Source organism: Denticeps clupeoides, chromosome 1 (genome assembly GCF_900700375.1).
Source record: "Denticeps clupeoides chromosome 1, fDenClu1.1, whole genome shotgun sequence".
Taxonomy (NCBI): Eukaryota; Metazoa; Chordata; class Actinopteri; order Clupeiformes; family Denticipitidae; genus Denticeps; species Denticeps clupeoides.
The window spans coordinates 11345224-11367823 of record NC_041707.1 but is presented as its reverse complement, the minus strand read 5'-3'; the positions used below and the strand labels follow the sequence as shown (position 1 = coordinate 11367823).

The 22600-nt window shown below is 43.0% G+C and overlaps 1 protein-coding gene across 5 annotated transcripts in view; it reads left to right on the top strand.

Moving 5' to 3' along the window:
* tiam2a (TIAM Rac1 associated GEF 2a) overlaps positions 1 to 22600 on the top strand; it is a 62973-nt gene that overhangs the window by 3451 nt on the left and 36922 nt on the right. For 2 of the 5 annotated variants that reach the window (XM_028968384.1, XM_028968239.1), the window contains exon 1: positions 21409 to 21565. The exons of 1 other annotated variant lie outside the window; for it this stretch is intronic. The gene's annotated coding sequence lies outside the window, so the exon portion shown is untranslated. Of the gene's footprint in view, positions 1 to 8849; positions 9043 to 21001; positions 21242 to 21408; positions 21566 to 22600 lie in introns of those variants that run through there. 2 more of the 5 variants (XM_028968247.1, XM_028968331.1) reach the window with 2 other exon arrangements.

Genomic DNA, 22600 nt, shown 5'->3' with positions numbered 1-22600 from the left:
TAATGGCCACTTTTTGGGGGCATTTGTTAATCATATTATCATAATCATATTATCATAATCATATTATTTCAGCCGGTCTTTCACGGTTGTCACAGTTCTGTTACTTTAAATTTGTTTCGTCAGGGATTTCTGTTTTCAAGGCATTGAACCCTTCTATGGTCTGTGATTGGGAACAATGAACATCTCACAATATGTATTGTTTCCCGCCTGAAGGAGTTGTAAATTCCTGTTCATTGTCTTTGTATACATCTTTTAGCCAGGGGTTGTATGTGTGATTTATTTTCATGCATCGGTGTAATTTCATATGACTGCATAAGTACTGCAGTTGGCCAGTAGAGGGCACCCTCCCACTGCTGCTGGGTTAAATCTGTGCCGCTGCGTCAGAATGATGGGTGGGGTTTATTAGCTTTCTCTTCACGAGGTGCATCCATGCACTACAGTGCCTGAAATGAGCAGCGCTCGCCCCGGCCGGCATTTAACACTCACTTAGTCTCCAAAGTAACCCGAACACAAACCTGCTGTTGATGGAAGGGCGGCTTTCAGTCAGAGGTGTTCATCATGCCACCTTCTACCAGTGGAAGGAAGCGGTTCTGCTTCAGCTGGGATTACAGTGAAGGGGTATAATCTTTGCAGCAGGGCACGATGCAGTGTACAGATGCAGTGGGGAGGCCTGACCAGAGGACTCCTTTATCAGGCAGGGCAGGCTCTCGTGGGCTTCTTCTGCAGATACTCGAACCTGTCATGATTGATTACGCATTAGGATGGCTTGGTTGAAGCTCACTCTTAAAAACCCTGCCGCCGCCATTGTGTGTCTGAGAAACACTCATAGCCCTTTGTTGTGGAGCTGAACTAGGGCTGTATGGTGTAATATATGGTATTCTATCGAGGTTTAGTGATTAAGGATATGTTACGACCATTCCAAAACACGTTATATATGAAGGGGGCAAAATGAAATACTGGTGTAGGAAGCAGTAACACACATTATACAATAAGTAACATTATAAAAATCCTCTATAAAACTGACTATATATATATATGTGTGTGTGTGTGTGTGTGTGTGTGTGTGTGTATATAAAATTAAGTAAATATATAATTAACATATAACAGCATGGTGGTATCATGGAAAAGTACTTTATTAAGGTATTGGGTTTGTCAATCGCAGTCAATTTATCTTTATTCCAATAACTGTTTGCATATCAATTAGCCATCACAATCAAGTTCAATACAATATACACATTGTGCTATTTTCTACACACGCAGTCTGTCATCGGTCTCTTTTATTTATTTCAAGGACGTGCACATGCTAGAAACTGCTGCAATTTTACACCGAGCGCTCGTATTTAATGAAGCTTGGCAGGTGTGCAAAATGGGCAGATCACACGCCGCCGCCTTTTATCCTCTGAAGCCCTTGCTCGTGTCACGGCATCGTGCCTTTTGTCTAACGCGCGGGGGGAGGAATGGAGGTCAGAGTTCATGTTCTGCCGTTTTGAGTGGGGCAGGGTGTTCCTGGGAGGGGTGTTTTTTGTAGGACTGGTGCCTTTGTGGGGAATGACGATGCGTCCGCTCATGGCGGCACATGCTGACTAACAAGCTGCCCGAGGACATGACAGCTGGTTTAACATCAACGTCAAGGAAAACACTTTCATTGTTTCCACTGGGAAATGGCTGCTCGTCCCACTCAGGAACATCCCCTTTCCACTATGCTTGTTTAAAACAGGTGTAGGCTCCATCCTCTTAGCCCTCTGGACCGCCTGTTTGAGTCGCAGCTCATTAAAATGATGACCCACTGCACACGCAGTTAAAGTCTCAAGGCCGGGGAGGTGTGTGTCGCCACCGAAGGCTTCAATCACCTGCAATTTTGGAAAATGTCCTCACATGATATCGCTCAGGATATGGTCCCATGTGTTTCAACAATTCTTTCAAAGCCAAAGGGTACAAATAGGTTAAATTCAATTCTTTCTTTTTAAAGAAAGGCATGAATATAAAATTGGTCGGTATGATTGGTCAATATTTTACAATGTTATGTTACAATGTTAATTTTTTTTTTTTTTTTAACATAATAATGCAATAATTACAATAATTAAACAAAATTGTTCATTAGAAAACGTTTTTTACCCTACTTTATGTATATTTGATATTAGTGTGCTATCTTAAAGATATTATTAAATATATTACTTTAATATATCAGAAGTATATTCAGTTTACCTTCATTTACTTTTCACTCAGTAAATATGCAAGTGTTACAACAACTATAGTTTATATAATCCAGCCCAAATCTGTATTAAATAATGTATTAGCACTACTTTAGTACATGAAATATACTGATAAAATATACTATAAAAAAGCCTGACAAAAGTAAATATGTGGTCTCAGTGTGTCTGCTTTTCACAAGGGTCATTCTGTTCAAATTCTAAGTTCCATCTGTTCAAGTTCCATTTGATTCACATCAATATAGTGTGAATTAAATGGAACTAGTAGGGGGAAAGTTGGCAGCTCAGGCATTCACACACCCATCATTTAGGGTGACACCTGTGAGCCTGAGTAAACATCTGAGCACCCGTCCTGTCTGTGACTTACAACCCCACTGCACAGCTTCAATCATCCCAGCTCCACCCCCCCGCGGCTCGCTCAATCTGCTCGATGCGCTTCATGTATATTCGTCCACTTATGCCGATCAATTATTCATGATCATGTTTATTAATGACATCGGGCATCTGTATTCCCCGGTGGCCCCCCTCCTTCTCTCTCTCCAGATCAGCTCCATGTCTCCAACTTAAAGCCTGGAAGTGATCGGTATCACTGCTTAACAAGGCCAAGGTTCTGGATGTGTTCATGCGTTAAATAAGAAAATGAGGTCTTTTTCCTGGCCAAACCCCCTCCTAGCTCAGAGGCAAACGCCTCACGGGGGCAAAATCATTACAAACCCCCCCAGTTCTGACATCTGTGACCACGTATCTGCTCCTGTGGCCACAGAAGGATGGCCATTTGGCACACTGTTCATGGCTGCAAAAACAAAGAACAAGAAGTCATACAAGAAATGAATGAACATGTTCTTTAGTAATCATGTGCATAAGCGGAGATCATTTCTCCGGTTTTCCTTACACCTCTGTTTCCTGTGAGTTTCGCCTCCCTCTCTATGCCTTTAGAGAATGTGGCACTCCGGCACATGAGAATAAAATGAGAAATGACTTGTCACGTGAGCGCTGAGGCAGCATAGCTCTCCCGTCTTCATGCGGGCCCTCGCACTGCAATGCACTGTTTATGGACCGATGCGTTGGGTAGGCCACACGACCGGGCACCCTCACAAACCTCCTTATTTATCGATCAGGATGGGAGGAGGCCAGATAGCTCATGCATGAATCAACAAGGCTGTGGTGTGTGTGTGTGTGTGTGTGTGTGTGTGACACACACACATTGCCTGTCCCTGGAGAATGCTGGTGAAAATGAGAAACATGAGAATTCACAGAAATCGTCTCCAGTAAGGCCAAGTGGTGTCTGGGGTTCGCACACATTTGTCAAGCTGCCAGAGACGGCACTGCTGCAGCAAAATGCTCCGTGGCAGTAGGAGGAGGGGACCAAAAAAAACAAACTTTAAATGTGCATCTCTCAGATTCAGACATTTACATTTACAGCATTTATCAGACGCCCTTATCCAAAGCGACTTGCAATCAGTAGTTACAGGGACAGTCCCCCCTGGAGCAACTTAAGGTTAAGTGTCTTGCTCAGGGACACAATGGTAGTGAGCGGGATTTGAACCTGGGTCTTCTGGTTCATAGGCGAGTGTGTTACCCAATAGGCTACTACCACCCTGTCGGCCATAAAATTGGTATATGTGACCTCCCTCTTTTTTTTTTTTTTAGATCCATATTCTGCATCTTCAAAGTCAAAGAAAACGTTATTGTCATCTCAGCTCTGTGCGTTATATGGTGGGACAAGACACAAAGAAAAAGATTTATTATTGGCTTAAATAAAAAAAAATCATTAGGGTCCCTAGCCTGTGTGGTCCTGCAGTTGCTAGAAATTGCGATTGGTGTAAAGAGAGCTTTGGTCACAGAGCCACAGCTCAGAATGTTGGATCTGGAATTTGGCCCCTTCTGATGTCATATGGGGAAAGGTTACCTCCTCTTTCTCGTGCTTTACCTGACCAGAGAATTTCACACCCTAAAAAATGAGCTCCACTTAAAGCTAACACCGATTAGCTCCATTAGTGCAGGGTACCTAGGCTGTAAGCCGGCCACCCCCCACCTCGCCCCGCCTCTCCTCCTCACCATTTAAAGCTACAGACAGAAATGGTGCGTCGGGGAAATCTCATTGTGTGACTGGCTGTGACTAGCTGTATTCTGCACCGAGGCTCAACTTCGGAAAAGGAACTTCAGATACATTATTAGGGGACCACTAAGACCAATACCGGGGCAGTGGTGGCCTAGTGGTTAAGGGTTCGAATCCCGATCCGCCGAGGTGCCACTGAGCAAGGCGCTTGTCACGGCTTGTCAGAGGACAAATTTCAATGTGTGCTGTGCTGACAATCACTTCACTTTATTCAATATAAAAGCTTACAATATCAGCATGTCATGGGACTTTTAAAGAGCTTAAATGAATAACCTTCCGCAGTGGTCTGGGATGTAATATAAACACTAATGTGTTTATGGCATGGACACAAAAGTATAATATGTCACCAGTACATGGTGGGTGTAAAAGTGCAGAACAAGAAGCAGTGATAGTCTCTACATACACATCAGTTCTGGAGGCATTTCTGTTTTCTTAGATAACCCTTGCAAAACAAATGTGGCGGGATATTGCCTGCAAAAATCTCAACACCAGAGATCCGCTGGAGACACATGAAGGTGTCAACGGTGGTGCATCTACTCTGAAGCCCCTGGATGTATTCTAAAGCAACCATAAACAGGAATGCGTTTATAGCAAACTATGATTACAGACAATACCAACACCGTTTATCCTCATTTGAGAGCTAAATTCCGGCTAAATGGTACCCTTCCAGCATCCCAGAGCAGAACGTCTCAGTCTGGTGAAAGGCTGCGCATTGTGCAGCGCATTCATAACTGATGACAATAGAACACTTTTATTCTAGAAGGCAAAGTGAGCTAAATTTACACCAAATCACTATTTGCTTTGTTTGGTGGAAAGGGATATTTACACATGGACCTTTTCACTCCATCCATTCAGAAATCTTCCTTTTTTCTGTTTGCTTCTAGTTGGCAACTGTGGCACTCACAGCATAGCAGAAATCCTTCCGGCCACTTCCACATAAAAGTGTGTTGTGCTTTGAATAGACAGGCCAGATCTGAACCAAACTGGTTCTGACTTTATAAGCAGGCTTGTTCTAGAGTCTCCCTGCATGTGTGGGCCTGTCTGGTGTTAAAGACCTCAGCCAAATGTGCCAAAATATCAATATCGGTTAAAATGGGTAATTCATTTTTAGAGACTGCCCCATCACTACACCACTCTTTCATACGTTGGCCCTACTGAAAAGCTCGTCCTTGTCTCGCGTTGCCTCTTTGTTAGCATTTAGCATGTTAGTCCTCTATAAACACCGTTGCCATGGCCACATTCAGCCGGCCCTATAAATATGGAGACATGTCAGAATGCGACAGTGCTGTTATAGAGCTTCAGGCCTTTCCTCCCGCCCGCCCTCCATCTTTCTGTCTCCCTCCCTCTCTCTCAAAATTAGATGTAGCGTGTCTACGAGTCTCAGGGCTTTGGGGGCTGAGCCATTTATTACTCATTGTTTCGCACCAGCAAGAGGCCTCATTTTCTCCTAATTTCAGATGTTTCCCCTTTTTTCCGGGATATAATGTGGTGTCTGGCATTAATTAGGAAAGCCAAATTAGCAGGGTTACAGTCTATTAGTTTAATAAAGCAACATAACAGGTCCCTGATTTACACACAGAGTATCAGTGGGATTCCTGCAGAATTCATAGTTAAACAAAAATTCTAATTTATTTATTTATTTAAAAATCTATTCTACAAGGGTATTTACTGACATGTTTCTTATGGCAGGACAGGAAATTGGGCCCTGACATGCATTAAAAGTGGCCTTAGATTAATACAGATAAATACAGCATGTTGAATAAACATAAACATTTTCCTTCGGGATTAATATTTTTGGTTTTTCTGATTTATATTTAAATATACATGTACATTTCATCATCCTGTAGAGGACTGTTATGGATATGTTCAGGTTTTTGGAGGCAGTAATCTTCTAATCTTCTAGTCTCTTCAGTGCAAAACTGCTTGTAAATACAGCATTTGCTCTCATGCTTTTTGCATCTCTCTGTTACTAGGCAACTCTAAACAATCATAAGGCTACCCACCATAGCTGACAAGAATTTAGAGCCATGTAGAAATGTTCTGGGCGGGTCAACTAACGCCAATGAAGTATAAAGCAACCCATTTTAACTATTTCTTCTATAGCCTCACTGAAAACACATCAGCATGTAGGCTTCAGTGGGTTCTCATCTCTTGTCATCAGTTAATTTGCAGCAGTAGCTTCCTCTGTCACCATGCCAACAAAAGGCCTTTGTAGCAAATCCTACTTTTGAAAGGCCACCAATTGACTTTCAACTTTACGTCTGACTTCTTCACCATACATTAAGTAGAGGTGCTTCAACATTTTTCATGCTTTCCTTTGCCATTTTTGGGAATGTCTATCCTGCTTATGGTACGCCAGGCCAACATGGACTGATGGAAAGATAAATAGCACACTCCCAACTGGCAAACTTTAAGATGGTCAGTGGTTGGGTCCTCACTCTAATGGACAGTTTAAAAATGTTTTTATAAAGGTGCCGTCCAAAACGTGGTCACCTAAATATAATATCTATAATATTCTTTATTTAACCTGATGTGCCATTATCTGACGTAAATCACAAGTATACATCATTTAAAATGTTGTCCCTTCTTATACGCTTCATCAGCATAGTGTGTCCTTACATGTGTGTGGCTTTCCTAGTATTTATTCAAAATCGTCCTTTAATCCTCGGCTGGCTGCCAAAGGACAAGTCACACTGTCTTTGTAATCCTTGGCAAGAGACGCTGACAGTGGGGACTGTCACTCACTTCTCCAACAATCAACCACAACCCCAGCGCACTTCCCTCCAGCCCCATTTACATGCATGTACTCCCTGCAGACCTGTTATAATGAGGTGAATCCTGCTTTTCCAATTGATTTCTTATTGGCAGTGTCTGTCAAATGCCATGTACGGGACACAAAGGTTGTCCTTTGAAATTATGTGTGATTGCTCTGTAGCTTTACTGTGTCCAAAAGCTGCCATGCTTTTGGGATCCTAGAACCACAGTACCGTTACCATATTTCTATTGAACTGAGCGATTCATTATTATTATAATGCAGCAGCAGTGAAAGGACCCCCATCATGCACGCACAAAAACACACTTTGCCTCAGCACCATCGCTGCACCACTAAAAGCTCTGTCATCTCTCAGCCACCTCTATTCTAACACCACATGATAAATTACCATGGTAATTACCAAGTCTGAAAGACCTCTTCTCGCGGAGAGCAGAGAACAGAGGAGGGTAATAATAGCTGGATCATACTGTTCAATAGCCGCCCATGAGTATTGGGGGGAAGAATCACTTACCAGGGTTTTTCGCTACTTCACAATTACCGTGTCGACCCTATTACTGTATCTCGTTACGCCAGATTAATCCTGTGACGTTGTAGCGGGTATGCTCAGAACAGAGTGAACTATGGGTAGTTTTTCCTCAAAGAAAAGCAAGGTGAGGACAATAAATGTCAGTGATAAGATGGGATAAGGTGTAATGGCCAGCGTGGACATGCCTGGTCTTAACCTACCCAGCCCAGGGTTGTATTGTTTTGGGAAGAACGTTGATGGGGGTGACAGGATGTCAGTCAAAGACAATTATAGATAATTGGATAGTGGCTGGCCGACTTCCCCGGGAGCCGCCAGACAGGAGCTTTCAGAGGCAGCTTAATGACAGTGGCCATACAAGTGTTTTCATTTTGACGTTACCCTTCCATTTAATTAATCAGAAAAGCCATGTACTTGTACATATGTTACAAGGCCGAGAACAACTCCTGCGCCTCTTAATAACCCAAAAGGCTGATTGGATAATAACATTAGCAGTGGAGTTGCTTGTATTGACAATGATATGGAAACAGCGTAGACAACAATAACAATAATGTTAATACAGTACAGGCCAAAAGTTTGGACACAGCTTCTCGTTCAATGTGTTTTCTTTATTTTCATGACCATTTACGTTGGTAGATTCTCACTGAAGGCATCAAAACTATGAATGAACACATGTGGAGTTATGTACTTAAAAAAAAAAAAAGGTGAAATAACTGAACATGTTTTATATTCTAGCTTCTTCAAAATAGCCGCCATTTGCTCTGATTACTGCTTTGCACACTCTTGGCATTCTCTTGAAGAGCTTCAAGAGGTCGTCACCAGAAATGTTTTTCCAACAGTCTTGAAGGAGTTCCCAGAGGTGTTTAGCACTTGTTGGCCCCTTTGCCTTCACTCTGCGGTCCAGCTCACCCCAAACCATCTGGATTGGGTTCAGGTCCGGTGACTGTGGAGTCCAGGTCTCCACTTGTTGTTAAGTACATAACTCCACATGTGTTCATTCATAGTTTTGATGCCTTCAGTGAGAATCTACCAACGTAAATGGTCATGAAAATAAAGAAAACACATTGAATGAGAAGGTCTGTACTGTATATTTTAATAATCCAATGTTTCGTGTTGAGGTACAGCGACCGGCGCGTCTGGGGGGGTGACCACGCCCTGTGGGCGGGGTCCGGGTGTGGCCATACCATGTGGGCGTGGTCTGGCCGGAGCGAGCGGGATTGAGAATCCTGCAGCGGCGACTGTGGCGTTTTTCTACTTGTGTAGAAGCAGCACGTGTTTTCTAGCCTCAGCTTTTCAAAAAGACAGAAAAACAAACAAACAAACCAAAAAACCGCGTTGACGGGCTGCTGTCTCCAGCAGGACGAGGAAAGCAAAAGAACACGCGACGTGATGTGACAAGATTGCTGTTTGTGGTCCGGTAAGTTAAAACGCTTCGAGTCCAAATGAAACGATTTTAAGTTTTAATTCGTTTCTTGTCGGACTGGTTGGTTTTATGGGCTAAAATCCGCGATGCATGCGAGTTTTTTTTTTTTTACTCTCTCCTCTCAGTCGGCACTACGCTGGTAAACTTGAAACGCGCCTGTTGCCCCGAGTTGTACTTTGCACGGCACGCCGTCGCTCGCACGTTTATTAAAAGAAACCCCAAAAAGCAGGAATCCTTCTGTGTTCGGTAATAAGCGGGTTTACTTCACGTGTTTCTGCTCTAATTCGCGTGGAACCTCTCGAGTTTCCCTTAACCCCTCTCTTGTTACGCAGACGCGCTGGTAAGTCGCCACATGCGCCTTTTATAAATGTCACCTTCAATATTAAACAGTTGCCAATTTGGACTTTACCGCGTTGCTTCTGTCCCCAGACTGTCGTTTTATACTCTCCGGTGACACTGACCCGAAGTGCAGCTGGTTGCGTGGCTGGTCTTCATGCATCCCCAGGATTTAATGGACGTTTCGGGTGGGAGGACGTGGGCCGCTTTACTTGCCAGTGAAGGAAATTCAAGTGGCCAGTCTCTGTAGAGGGGATTTGGTCCTGGCCATTGTTGAGGAACAGCCACGTGTTGGGCTGTTGGGGAGGGCAGCTATAACAAAAGGCTTAAACGCTCCCTGATTGCCGGTGGAGGGGCCGGGCGTGCCGTTTGTTAAAAAGACCCCTCTGTTGTGGTCGCTCAACAATGTCTTGGCACCAACCCGGAAAGGCTCTCTGACTCTGAATAAACTACTAGGTCATCTCACTTAGAAACAAAAGCACAGCGCGCATTAATGGTTAACCGTGGAGGGATGAGTGCACGGGCCTGAAATCGCAGTCCTTTAACCAATAATTTTGGTTGAAGGCCCTGCGTTTTGTTTTGACCTGGGTTTTGTTATGGTCCCATGAACATGCCCCGACAGTTGCCAGTAGAAATCATAGGGTTCAAAACGGACCTGAATTCTTCTGAAAAGTCCGCAGGGAACTTTATGGTCCTGTTTGCTCTTCCTTTTTTCCGTTTTCTGGCAGTGCGTGTACGGACTTCGTCAAGTGGTCCCATCCAGTCCTGCAAAACCCATAATGGTGCATGCTTTCCCCAGAACAACCTCGGAAGAATGTGATGAGTTCATGGTGTTATTACGCTTTCGTACCGCATATTGTCGATTAGGCAGCGACAAAGGCAAAAACCACGATCGTCACTCATAGTGTTGGCGAGCAGATATTCACGCCATTTGTTCTGGCTGCTTATCATTACAACATGGGTTAAAATATGGTGCACAAACACATTCTATTGAGGTTTGGTGTGGCTTATGGAGTGTATCTCAGTTATGGGCAGAATATGCTTATTATTTCCATAATTAAAATTTTAATGTGGATTTTTTTTCCCCCCTAGTACATAGGAATTTATGACAATTTATTATTATCTCAGATGTTTGAATACCCAGTTCTCCTTAGCCCCCCTTGTGTCTCTGTGTAGTACTATCTGTCCTTTCTGCACATGTAGAAACTACCAATCAGGCATTACATATTTATATCCACTGTCTGCATTTTCTCCCATACTAGGACATATCTGAGGCATTCAACACCAGAGCCGTCAATCTGGGTTTGACTCCATTGTGAGGACTGTCAGCGTCCTGTTAGTCCGAGTTGCCAGGCAGTGTGCAGACGGCTCTGACCACAGGCCGGCCAGTGATTCACCGTCTCAGCCTCACCATAGAAAAGCGGGTGGAACATCATGGGTGGCTTATTCCTGATTTCGTTCTTGAATTTCCACCTTGAACACACTGGCCCAGCCATCTGTAATGTGTGTGTTCTCCGCTGTATTCCTACATGAAAAGTCTTGACCTCATTAGAGTAAGTGAGCGGATTGGACTCCGTGCTTTATTTGTGTTCGGATTGACACCCTAATTGGCGACAAATTGAAGTCCCCAAAGAGATTAATGCCATAACTCAGACTGAATGATCTCCCTATTCAATATCACATCTGCAGGTTTATCCATGTTGGAAAGAAAATTAAGATTAAACGTGGGCGATGTGTTAAATGAGCTACCGGATTAAAGGTTATTGTGATGAATATGGAACACCGCGAGAACAGACAGTGTGTCTGCATTAATGTAGATTTTATCAATAAAAATGTTTTCATCAGCTCTGGTAACCATAGCGATTTGTCTTTATTCACACATAATCAGCAGATATTTGTGGATGCTGTATAAAACCATGCGACTGTTCCACTACATATGTCATGTAGAATGTATAACTACCATGATGGTTTACACTGGCAAAGCGGCAATATCGATAAAGATTCCAGTCAGTGAATCAGAGCCTGGAGGCAAGCATATACTTTATCATATTTTTTTATGTTTGTGGCATTAATCAGTCGAGCGCATTAATTATAATTCTTATGGACATCTAATATGCATTAGACACATTCACAATACATATTCAACTAACAAACCTTCGTAAGAATATTAACCAGTAACAATGACAACATCGTCAAACTCCGTTAGCGTAGTCCTTGCGCTATGCGGAATTTCAGTGCCAAGCAGGAGGGTGTTGTCAACAGCAGGGGACATCAAAGATATCAAAAAGCTACAGCAAAGACACTCTACACTCTCCCCAGAAAATCTAGGTATCCTCATCATTTTGGAAAATGGTCACATTTGATTTGCTTTTTTTCTTTTTTGATGATATGGACATAAGTTTATATTTCATTCTCCATGTTCAAAGAAAGAAGCAAAGGTTTTGATTGTGTCCATATTAAAGGAAATATTTTATATTGAACCTTAAATATATATACTTAAATAATAAATAAAGTTAAATTAGTTCTGTCCTCATTCTTTTTTTGCTGATCCAAACTGTCACCTTAAAAAGGGGTGTCATTTATCAGCCAACCAAACCAGGGGAGCAGTGTCAGAACCACAAGTTCCTGCAGGTGGAACAATGGTCAGGGGGCAGTGCTTTGTTTTCCTCTCTTAAGTCCATGGATTCGGGTCAGTTCCAGACAGGATTGTTGCCTGGTGAAAGCGGAAGGGAATGGCAGCTGTGCCTCCCTGCATCTCATTTCTGCTCCTTCACCGGAGTGCTACGCTATAACTAATTGAGATTGATTTGACCAGTTTGTGCACAGATACCATGTGGCTGGAGCAGATATCCTTCTGGCATGGGACTGGTGCAGGAAGTGTAAACACAGCTGGCAACGAAGTCTGAGATGGTTAGAAATAGTCGCTCTCGAAGGCAGAATGCAGTGGTTGTAGATATATGTGAAATGTGATCCACAGTAAATAGGAATATGATCATTGCTTACAGAAAGTCTGCACTTGTTATTCATTATTGCTTTTCTGCTTTTTTTTAAGATTGTGATCCACTATCTTACATATGCAGTTTACTTCTGCAGTGCAATGACACGATTCACTATTCAAAGCTGGGGACGAATGCAAGCATTGGCATTGCACATCATAGAAATCCTGCCTGAGAGTAAAATGTCAGATGAGAGAACCAATTTGAGTTTTTACTGAAATGTTGCCCATTTGGCACATGCTTTTCACCTGGAGTGTGCCATGTTAGTTTTTGGCCTATTTGGTGAATTTTCTACCTCATTACCAATCTCCTATTTCCTCTCTTCTATCCAGCACAGAAAATGGCTGATGCCAGTTTAAGATAAGCACTCCGCTTTATTTATGCATGCTCATTCTTTGCATTGCATTTGCATTTCATCTTCTGAAGGAACACAAGGGCGCTGTGGGCTGTTTGTGGAACAAGCGTCAACAAAGTTGTCAAATTTCTTACTGCTGGGACGGCTAAAAAATATATATAAAGGGAACACTTAAACAACACAATGAAACTCCAAGTCTATCAAACTGTCCACTCCTGAGGCAGCACTGATTGACAATCAATTTCACATGCTGCTGTGCACATGGAATAGACAACGGGTGGAATTTATAGGCAATTAGCAAGACGTCCCCAATAAAGGATCCCTCAGGTGCCCATCCGCCAACCTTATCAGGAGCATGTCCAGGTGTTGTAGGCATGTGGAGGCCACACACATTACGTAGCCTCATTTTGACTTATTTTAAGGACATTACATCAAAGATGGATGTGTCTAGTGTGGTTTTCCACTTTAATTTTGACTGTGACTCCAAATCCAGACCTCCATGGGTTGATTAATTTGATTTCCATTGATAATTCTTGTGTTATTTTGTTGTCAGCACATTCAACTATGTATTTAATAAGAATATTTCATTCAGATCTAGGATGTCTTATTTTTCTGTTCCCTTTTTTTCAGCATTGTATATATACATACACACATTTTTTTTCTGCTTTTCAGACTGAGTGTTTACCCACTTCCTGTAGCTTGAGAAAAGCCAATAACCTCTCAACAGGGTCTGGACTTTAGTCCTTTAATAAGTGTAAGGTTTATCAACAGCGATCGACAGGGGTGTGGTGGCCATCCACTTCACACCAGTTATCTTAGGTTCCACCTGTGTTTGTTTTACAACTAGATTACGGACAGTGGCTGAAGAGCGTCCTTCTCATTTTTCACCCAGGCTTAGATGAGTTGAGGAAAGGTGTGTGTGTGTGTGTGTGTGTGTGTGTGTGTGTGTGTGTGTGTGGTGGTTCTGTTTGATTAGACGTGGGCAATTACTTGTGTATCACAAATTCCTGTGCTCTGTCCTCATTTAACGGGGACATGTTTGTGTAGCTAAGATGATTTTTATCTGAAATCTATGAAGTCAGGAAGACTGCTAAGGAGCCATACCTTTAGACCAAATGGCCTGGAGAAATATTGTGGTTGGCAGTCTGTCACATCCTTAGCTACTGCTCGGCAGGGCGCTCTTGTTTTTGGACTTTTGCTCCACTTTGGACAACCATCTAGAGTGTCTTTGGAAGGTTTGTTTTACACCAGGGGGGTAGACCAGCATCCAGAATGTGTACCACTACTGAGCGGATGAGATGCCCAATTAGCATTTGCATTCCATTCTAATCATTTGAAAGCATGAGGCATTAGTTTTATGCCAGACTACACAGCAGGGTTTCTGTGATTCTTAAAAATTCTTTAGTTGGAGTTTCCAAAACACAAGGCCATATATAGCATTAAAAATGACTAGTAATCCTTAAATCTATAATACTACAGACCAAATAAATAATATACTACAATCCTGCAATCTGTCAGTAATCCACCAGTCGCTGCCCACTTCCAAGTGCAACACGTGTGCCAGTGTCCAATCTGAACCACAGCAGGCACGGAACCGATTGGGCAAGTGTTACCTATTGGGTACTAACACAGCACATGGAAATGGAAAAAAAAAGTCATTATGATTTTAAAAATCACATTGGAACCCTGAAGGGACTTCATAATAAAATATGTTATTTAAATATTGTCTGACAATATTTCAATGAAAACTGTACAGAAAATCCAAAAATTGTATATAATCACACAAATACCTGGTGTTTCACTGGCCTTTCAGTAGAAATGCACAGGTATTGTTTTATCGGGTATCCAGTTATGCTATATGTTGATGTATCTGTAAAATGTTTAGTACTTCGTGCTGCAGTGCTTTTGTTATGGACAAAAAACAGTTTTAAAAACAGACAAATTTATATTTACTTATCAAATTATATACCTCAATATATACAGTCTGCCGTCTATGGTTAATGTTATATTGCAATATGAATTTTATGCCATTATGCACAGCCCTAGTATAGATAGTCTCACAGTCAGTCAAAAGTGGATGCAACTACCTTGTTTCTTCTGCTGCTTACATCATCCAATGCTTGGAATTGCAAGTCACTGAGAGAACCTGCTAGGACCAAACAAGACCTGAAGAACAATGCAAACCTATTTAACTCGAACGAGACTGTAGCCAAATGACGCTGTTCATAGCCAGGAACATTATTGATTACAGTAAATAAATATCTGAGTGACAGGAAGGTTTTGACATCTTGGAATCATGCCCAGTGAAGTAGTCTATTCTTGGATGCTGACATTCAGCAGTCATCTGAGAAGCTTTCTCCTAAGCTGTCCAAGCTCTGACTTAATGGTCTTAAAGCTACAAGGGATATAAGTGAGGAGTCCATTTTCAGCCTGAAGACTGCAAGCTATGCATTTTAAATGGAAAATTATTATGATGGATGCATGCCCACCATTGGGCGGTGTGTGAGTCTTTGCTACAAACTATTCCAAGCTGTTCACAATGTTTACAGAAAAGGAATAGCACAAGGCTTTAAAAAATATTTTTTACTGCCTAAGAAGTCAAATAATTCTATTAATCTCTTCAAACATGTAATCAGCTGATGACAGCTATAATACACACAAATGAATCTCCCTTAAATAGCAAGATATATTTCCAGACACGTTTTCGATTGATGTAAGGTCCTCCAGGTCTCTTATGCTTGGTGCCCCCAGTTTAGAGGTAACGTCTGGTTGGGTCCACTGGGCTTTCTGTGTCTGCTTTACCTCCAAGGATTAGTAGTTATGGGTCAGTTGTCTACAATCATGATTTCCTTCAAACTCAAGAGGCCCTTTGTGGGCATCTCCAGATGGGCCACCACAGATGGAACTGAGGGGGGTTGATTCTTCACTTCAGGCCATCTCTCATGGGGAGGAATTTTTGAGTCATGTAATCCGTGGGCGGCGAGACCGACTACTACTGATCTGTGTGTGTGTGTGTGTGTGTGTGTGTGTGTTTCCCCTGATGCCATCTCAAATGGCTATATGATGTTGAACCTGTGCACATCGTACAATAATATTTAAAATTCTAAACTATGAACGACCCAAATAACCCAAATAAGTAATTTGCTGAGTAATAACTCAGACAATTAGTTTGATATGCTGAAATGCAATAAATCTTAAATAGCTTTTGGAAAACGTTTTGTGCCATTTTTTTTTGAACTGCTTCATTTTATTTAGCATGCACCACATCAATCATTATTTCAAAATAGTATCTATGAATGGCCATCTTTTCCTTATTTTTTTTGCAACACGTCATTAAGTATACACTGTATGATTCATTAAATTGCTGTGGAAAAAACCAAGAGTGACTCTAATGTCCCATGCAGTCTGACCAGGAATAGTCCCCTTTTCTGCATGAAGACAGCACATCTGGTGGTCATGAATGAAGTCCAATGTGCCAGTGGAATCAAAACTACCACAGAGGTGGCCCAAATGCAAAGACTCATCATCATGTGTAATTAACATTACCAGCTAATTAATTTAAATATGATATTTCCCATTTTATAAAACAAATTTTCATGATTTGTGAATTAATAGTAAAGTCTGACCATTTAATTCCTTGGATTTCTGAGTGTATTGCTGCAAATAAACGAAAGCTGTGAATGTTTTAGGTACACTGTAGCACAGCCAGAAGCTAAACTCGAACAGCGGGCCACCCTGGTCCAACCAGTCTGTAATAAAGTCGAGGGGTTACCCGCCGGTGTGCGGATGTGCATTTTACGTCTGACGCTAGCTGAGGTAATTGGGCTAACGCGCCGCAAGTATTTCTCACGGAGATCCCCACTCAGGTAATGAAGGCTTTAACTGGCATCCCACCCCACCTCTGTGCCCGCGAGCTGTGTCTCAACTGCCGGCTCAATGTGGGACCGTCCGCAAACAAAAGGTCTGCGTTCAATTACGAAGCATTACACTTCTGTACAGACACACCAACAACACTGAGATGCACACCCCCTGACAGCCAGCAAATGATCTACCCACGCTGCCCCACAACCACACGCAGCTGCCGTGAGTTCCCCAGACTCCCCAGCCATGTGCACTGCTGAGCTGGCGACGTTTTTCTATAACATTTATTTGGCAGTGTTTTCCCCGCCTTTTACTGGCCCACCGTCCCCCTCCTCTGACTTGGTGGCGGAGTGCTGACTCGATAGCAGGACGTGCGGATTTGGAGACAAAGGGTCTGATAGCAGCTCACCGCCAAGGCTCGGCAGCGCCCGCTCCCGGTTATTCTCCTCCACCCCCAGGATCTCTGTGTGGGCGGAGTCCAGCTGCCACCATTCAGACATCGCCGCGACAAACAGAGGCGGTTTTGTGTCCGTCTCACTGTTGCCCCGCAGGCCTGAGTAGAAAGTTGCGTTTCCTCTAGATTTCTCTGCTCTGGTTAAGAATGAGGGAAGTTGAGCACCCCCATCAGTTCTTTTTTTTCTTCAAAAGAGGAGTTTCACCTCCCCCCAACCTCCGTGAAGTGGAGCATCTGTTTGTCCTGTTTCCCATTTTTTCAGGCTTGGGGGAGACTGACAGCCTCAGCAGTCGTCTGTCCCACATTGGAAACCTGATCTCCATGACGCTTTTCAAAGGACCTTATATTGTCAGGAAGCAGCTTTGTCGCCTCTGTAACATCACCAATTTTCTGGATGTGTTTATCTTTTTTTCTTCTTCTTCTACTTCTTAAATGACGTCCCGTGGTGTGGCCCCAGGCCCCCCTGTTCGCCACTGACATTCCCATTCACATTCCTGTGGTTTCTAGGTTGTCTTTGTTAATAAACGTGCTGCGCTTTCCAACATGGTAGCGGCTGGTTGCATCAGTAAGGCTTACTTCTAAACACGGATGAAGTGTCTATCTGTCACTCATTCACATGTGGTTTCCTGAATCAGTAGTCAAATTACCGTGTAGATCTGAGATGCACTATTGCTGCTAATATTTCTATAGCCCAATAAAATAAGTGGTTTTCTAGATTCCAAATTGGCCTGGTACAATCAGATTTTGGCTCTCAGATTCTGCACCATCAAAACATTCACATCAATGGTATTTTTGTATACACCCTTATCCGTCACATTATGCTCTTTGGCTAGTTGGTTTACAGCTGATCTCTGCAGTTGCCACTTATCTCAACGTTAAATCCAGCGCTGAAGTGATATGTGTGTTTGTCTTCATCAGTCGCTTATTCAACTCTGTAAACAGACCCTTGCCAGTCAACCTGGGATACCGGAGATATATCCTAGTAGTTGTGTATTGAGCCAACTGGAAGAACATTGTGGACTAAGTGATGAAAAGGGAAAAAACAACTGATTGTGCCTATTTGTTTTAACGGGGCTCGAGGATTTATTAGAATGACGATTTTATGTCTTTTGGATAGAATATTGTTGCTTGGGTTTTATTGCCAGCATACGGACGTTTACTGGTTTTAGGGCGAGGAACATCTAAACAATCAATAATGTTAATGGTGCTGTTGTGTCATGGGCCTTTTCAGTGATTGATGAACACTATGGGACTATGGCAAATCTCCTCACTCTCACCACAAGGGAGAGTTTGATTTGGTGCTTGGCTGACACCTTGGCAACAGACGGTTGAGTGTGTATTTTAATTAAATAAGCAAGAACAAGTGCACTCGTGATCATCTTTTTTTTTTTCTGTGCTTAGGATGCTCTAGCTCCTGGGGTTTCATTACGTACCACCCAGCAATTTGCTCCTCATGATGGAGGAGATGTTAGGACACATCCTCAAATGCAGGAAAAAACTAGGTATTTCTGTCTAAAAATGTTTAGGGTCACTTTTAAGATGTAAACCTTTGCCATCTGTTAAAGTACACACCTTTGATTTATTAAGGTAATGCATATTAATAGTGTCTTAAAACCTCTTTATTTTAGTACCATGCATTCTTTCTAATCCCAATTTAGTAGTCATAATGGTTTCTTAATCAATCCTGTCTCAATTTGACCTTTCCCCACTGACTCCGTCTGACCCGCTTTGTTCCACTCTGGTCAATTTCTCTGATGGATTAGCACGCAGCCCCCCTAATTTACAGACCCCCCCGCCCCTCCACCATCAGTCTGTAGCGGCTGTATGGCAGCATGTGAGTTCAGCACTTATTTTATTTAATCGCGGTGCTCGCCCTGTGGAAGTGACTGATTGCCCGGCTCCGGGATCAGGGCAGGACGAGTCAAGCTTATTCGATTTTAGAGCACCAAACACCATTTTGTGTAACCCACGTTTGACACTGCTTAATGGATCCAAGAGAGTGGGGGTAGTCAGTCAAACTGTGCTGGAAGATGTGCTCTAGTGTAAGCGCATAGAAATGTTTTTTTAAGAAATGGATGAACGGCCACAGAAGTGCGATAATAAAGGTTATAACAGGAGTGGCAGATATGTGGCCACCATATGAGGAAAGTCTTACTTTTATTTGTCTGTGGTGGTTCGGTCGCCTGCTGTGTTGTCATAATAGATCTTCCCTTCCCTTCAGCTCCTCATAAAATAAAGTGTTAATATTTAACATGGAGAAGTAACTGAGGAATGGGTCATCAGTTGTCCTGTCACCTTATCAACTTCGCAGGGCCTGTTTGTTTGTGTGGCTGTTGTACACCCTGTCTGTGACGGCAGTTTTCACATTCTCAGCATGAAAAGAGCAATAAAATTGAGAGTGACACCCAATAAAATGGGGACTGACATTCCAGAAAGGATTACAGAGAGAGCCTTTAGCAGGACATGACATTGACGTACTTCTTTTCCTTCTTTCCTTTGTCAGAGGAGGTGAAGAGGCTTTTGGGTCATTCCTGGCAGTCCCACTGCTGCTGAAATATCGTGCAGAGTTTCTATCTGACTGGTCCCAAGGAAATTGTCAGAAGCTGTTGATGACCATGTCAGTCTTCACTATGGGTGTAATTCAAATCTGGACCTTAAGAATAAATAGTCTCTCTTGGTGCTACATCGACATCTTTGTGTTGCCTGATAGGAGAAGTGGGCGGGGGATTCAGTGCGGAGAGCCGTGAACGGTGACCCCTGAATTCCAGGATCTCATTGTGGCTGAATTCCACAGGTCTCTTTTTATTATTGTGGCAGTGGGGGCCTAGATAAGGAAGCGACCTGTAATGGGACGTGGGGCTGTGCTATATGGCATAAAATTCGTATTGTAATACAATTTGAACCATAGACGGTAGACGGTCTGCAAGTAGGCGTGGTTTCGAGCAGGAGATGCGATTTAGTGAGTGAATATTTCTGCAGTAGGCCGGTATAATCAACCTTTCCCATTGGCCAAATTTATATTGCATACCGTTTGTACCATGCAGCTCTAATCGGAAGGTTTCACGTTAAAATCCCAAACCTACTTTTTGTACTAGCCTTATACTGCTTTTATTCTATACCCCCCCCCCCTTATTCTGTTTTATTTACTTTAAAACTTAATTCTTTAACTATGCACAGCAAAAACAGCGGTTCAGTATGCATTTCACTGCATGTTGTACTGATGTTACTATGCATGTGAAGTAAAATAAAGAAAATCTTAAAATCAATGTTTCTCGATGTGGTTCACCCCCCACCACCAGACTGTGTACATTCCAATCCACACTGTTTACAATATGCCACGTTTATCATTAACCCCTTATTGATCACCCGAGACTGATTTAAGACTGGGTTCAAATGAACATCGAATAGACAATAGAATTTGAAATCATTGTAGTTGTTGCCAGTTCAGGTGACTTCTGTTGAATATATATTCCTTGTGTATGTGTGTCTATTTGTGTATATAAACATAACGGCCGTTTTAATAAGAAAACAAAGACGCTTGTGTGGCACGATTCAGTCTGCTTGTTGGTGGCTAGTTTTTCTGTTTCCTAAATTGACCGGTTTGAATGAATTTTCTGTTTGGCCTCAAAAGGGGTCGCATTAACAATTGTCTGGTTGCCCTTGGCAACTAGATTTGGGCAGCCGGCAACTACATCAGGCTTCCCAATATGGTACGTTTTGTGTTTTGAAAAAGGATAATTAAAAAAATGGAATAGTTCTACTTCCAACTATATTTGAAATGGGCATTTTTTTTCTGGTTTTAAGATGTACTTGTGGATTTGACTTCCAACCTTTTCCCTTTATCCCTTAATACAATTTCAAGTGGTGGCTTGGGACTGCCCTTTCCTTAGTTAACCCAGCCACGCCTATGCCCCTCCTCCACTCTCTCTCCCTCCTCTGAGGACCAGCCCGGGTGTTCAGTGTGGGGGTGACCAGCGGTATGCACGGTCACACAGAGCCCCACTCATACTGGAGTATTCCCTTCTGCCGCTCGGGCGTTTCTACGCCATCCTGTCTGCCCCTGCTGCCAGCCACAAACGCCCATGGAAAACCACACTGGGCTGAGTCTGGAGTGACGGGGGGGGAAGTTGAGACTCGCGACCTGCCACATGGCCAACGGAAAACGAGGGACAGAGGGGAAAAAGCAAGACGGTAAAACGAGCAAACAAATAGGAGGCTCTGACACACGTCTTCATTTTCCCCTACGTGTGTGTGTGTGTGTGTGTGTGTTCCGTCTCTGTCCGGCTAGCTGGAGGATTAGGAGCCTCGGTGCCGGGGAGGGAGTTTCCACGTGTGCCTGGATGCGCGTCAGTCAGTGTGTGCGCGCGCGAGCACTCACGCCGCTTTAAGAGAACAAGCTCAACTCGCACACTCCACTTTTTAGATCAGAGAACGCTGGATTTCTCCCTCTTTTTCCCCCCCCCCTCTCTCCCCTCTGCTCTTCAAAGAGACCTTAGATTAAAGCTTACGGTGGAGGTAAGAGATTACTCTTTTTGTCTTCCGGTTTTCCTGCTTCTTTGTTGCATCCATTAACAAGATTGGAGGACTCGACAAAGCAGTTTTATTTCGAGCTGCAGGTGTAGAGGCACAGCCAGAATAGCTGTGGTCTGCTTTCTTCACCAACTTTACATGGCATTGTGTCTCCGGCTGCTAAAGTTCTATCCGAACCTCATCCGTAAAGGCAGCGTTGAGCCGCTGCGCTGGCTATGCTGTGTACTTTTCAGCAGCTTGTTTCAGTTCTTCTGCTGGGGACCCGCATTCATCCGCTCTTTTGTTCGATATGTTGAAGGCGTGCTGTTCATATCCGCTTGTATTGTCCATGTGTGCTCGGAATCATTGACTTCGCCTTTCCATTCGGTCCAAGCTGTCACTGTTGGAAATGAACAGGGATTTTGGCATGAAATAAAGTGCCGTGGCAGGATAAAGGCAACGTTTTGAATGCTGCGCTTGCCTTGCGACGAAAAAAGAACTTTGACTTTGATTTGTGTGATTTTTAAAAAAAACGGCAATAAATACAAATTGGCTGTCTAAGTTTATTATTTTTTTAATTTTATGTGGCAGTCCGTAGTGCCTAACTGAAACCATTTGTGAACAGTTTCTCAGACTGGCAGGGTTTGACTCACTCCACTTCACAAAGACTGCCTGCCACCCTTTCTTTCATTCATTCATTCATTCTGTCATCGCCTTCGGGCTTTTCCTGATTTGTGGGTGTGTTTTTCTGGCCGAGAAATCCGCAGATGCTATGAACCAGAGAGCACTGATAAGGGTCAGATTCACAGCCTGGGATTTAACAGAGGAAACTTAGACTGCGGGAGCACCGGGGAGCTAATAATATCAAACTGCGTCATGAGTTTAGGAGTTTAAGTGCGTGGGTCCTGCAAACACAGAGCTGGTTTATAATGTTTTCTACAAGCTTGTTTTGATTATTTATTTAATGCTTAATTTGGGTAAAATGGAAATGCCTAGGCTAAGATTTTGATCGATCTTTCTTTTGCATCCTACAGCAGAGTA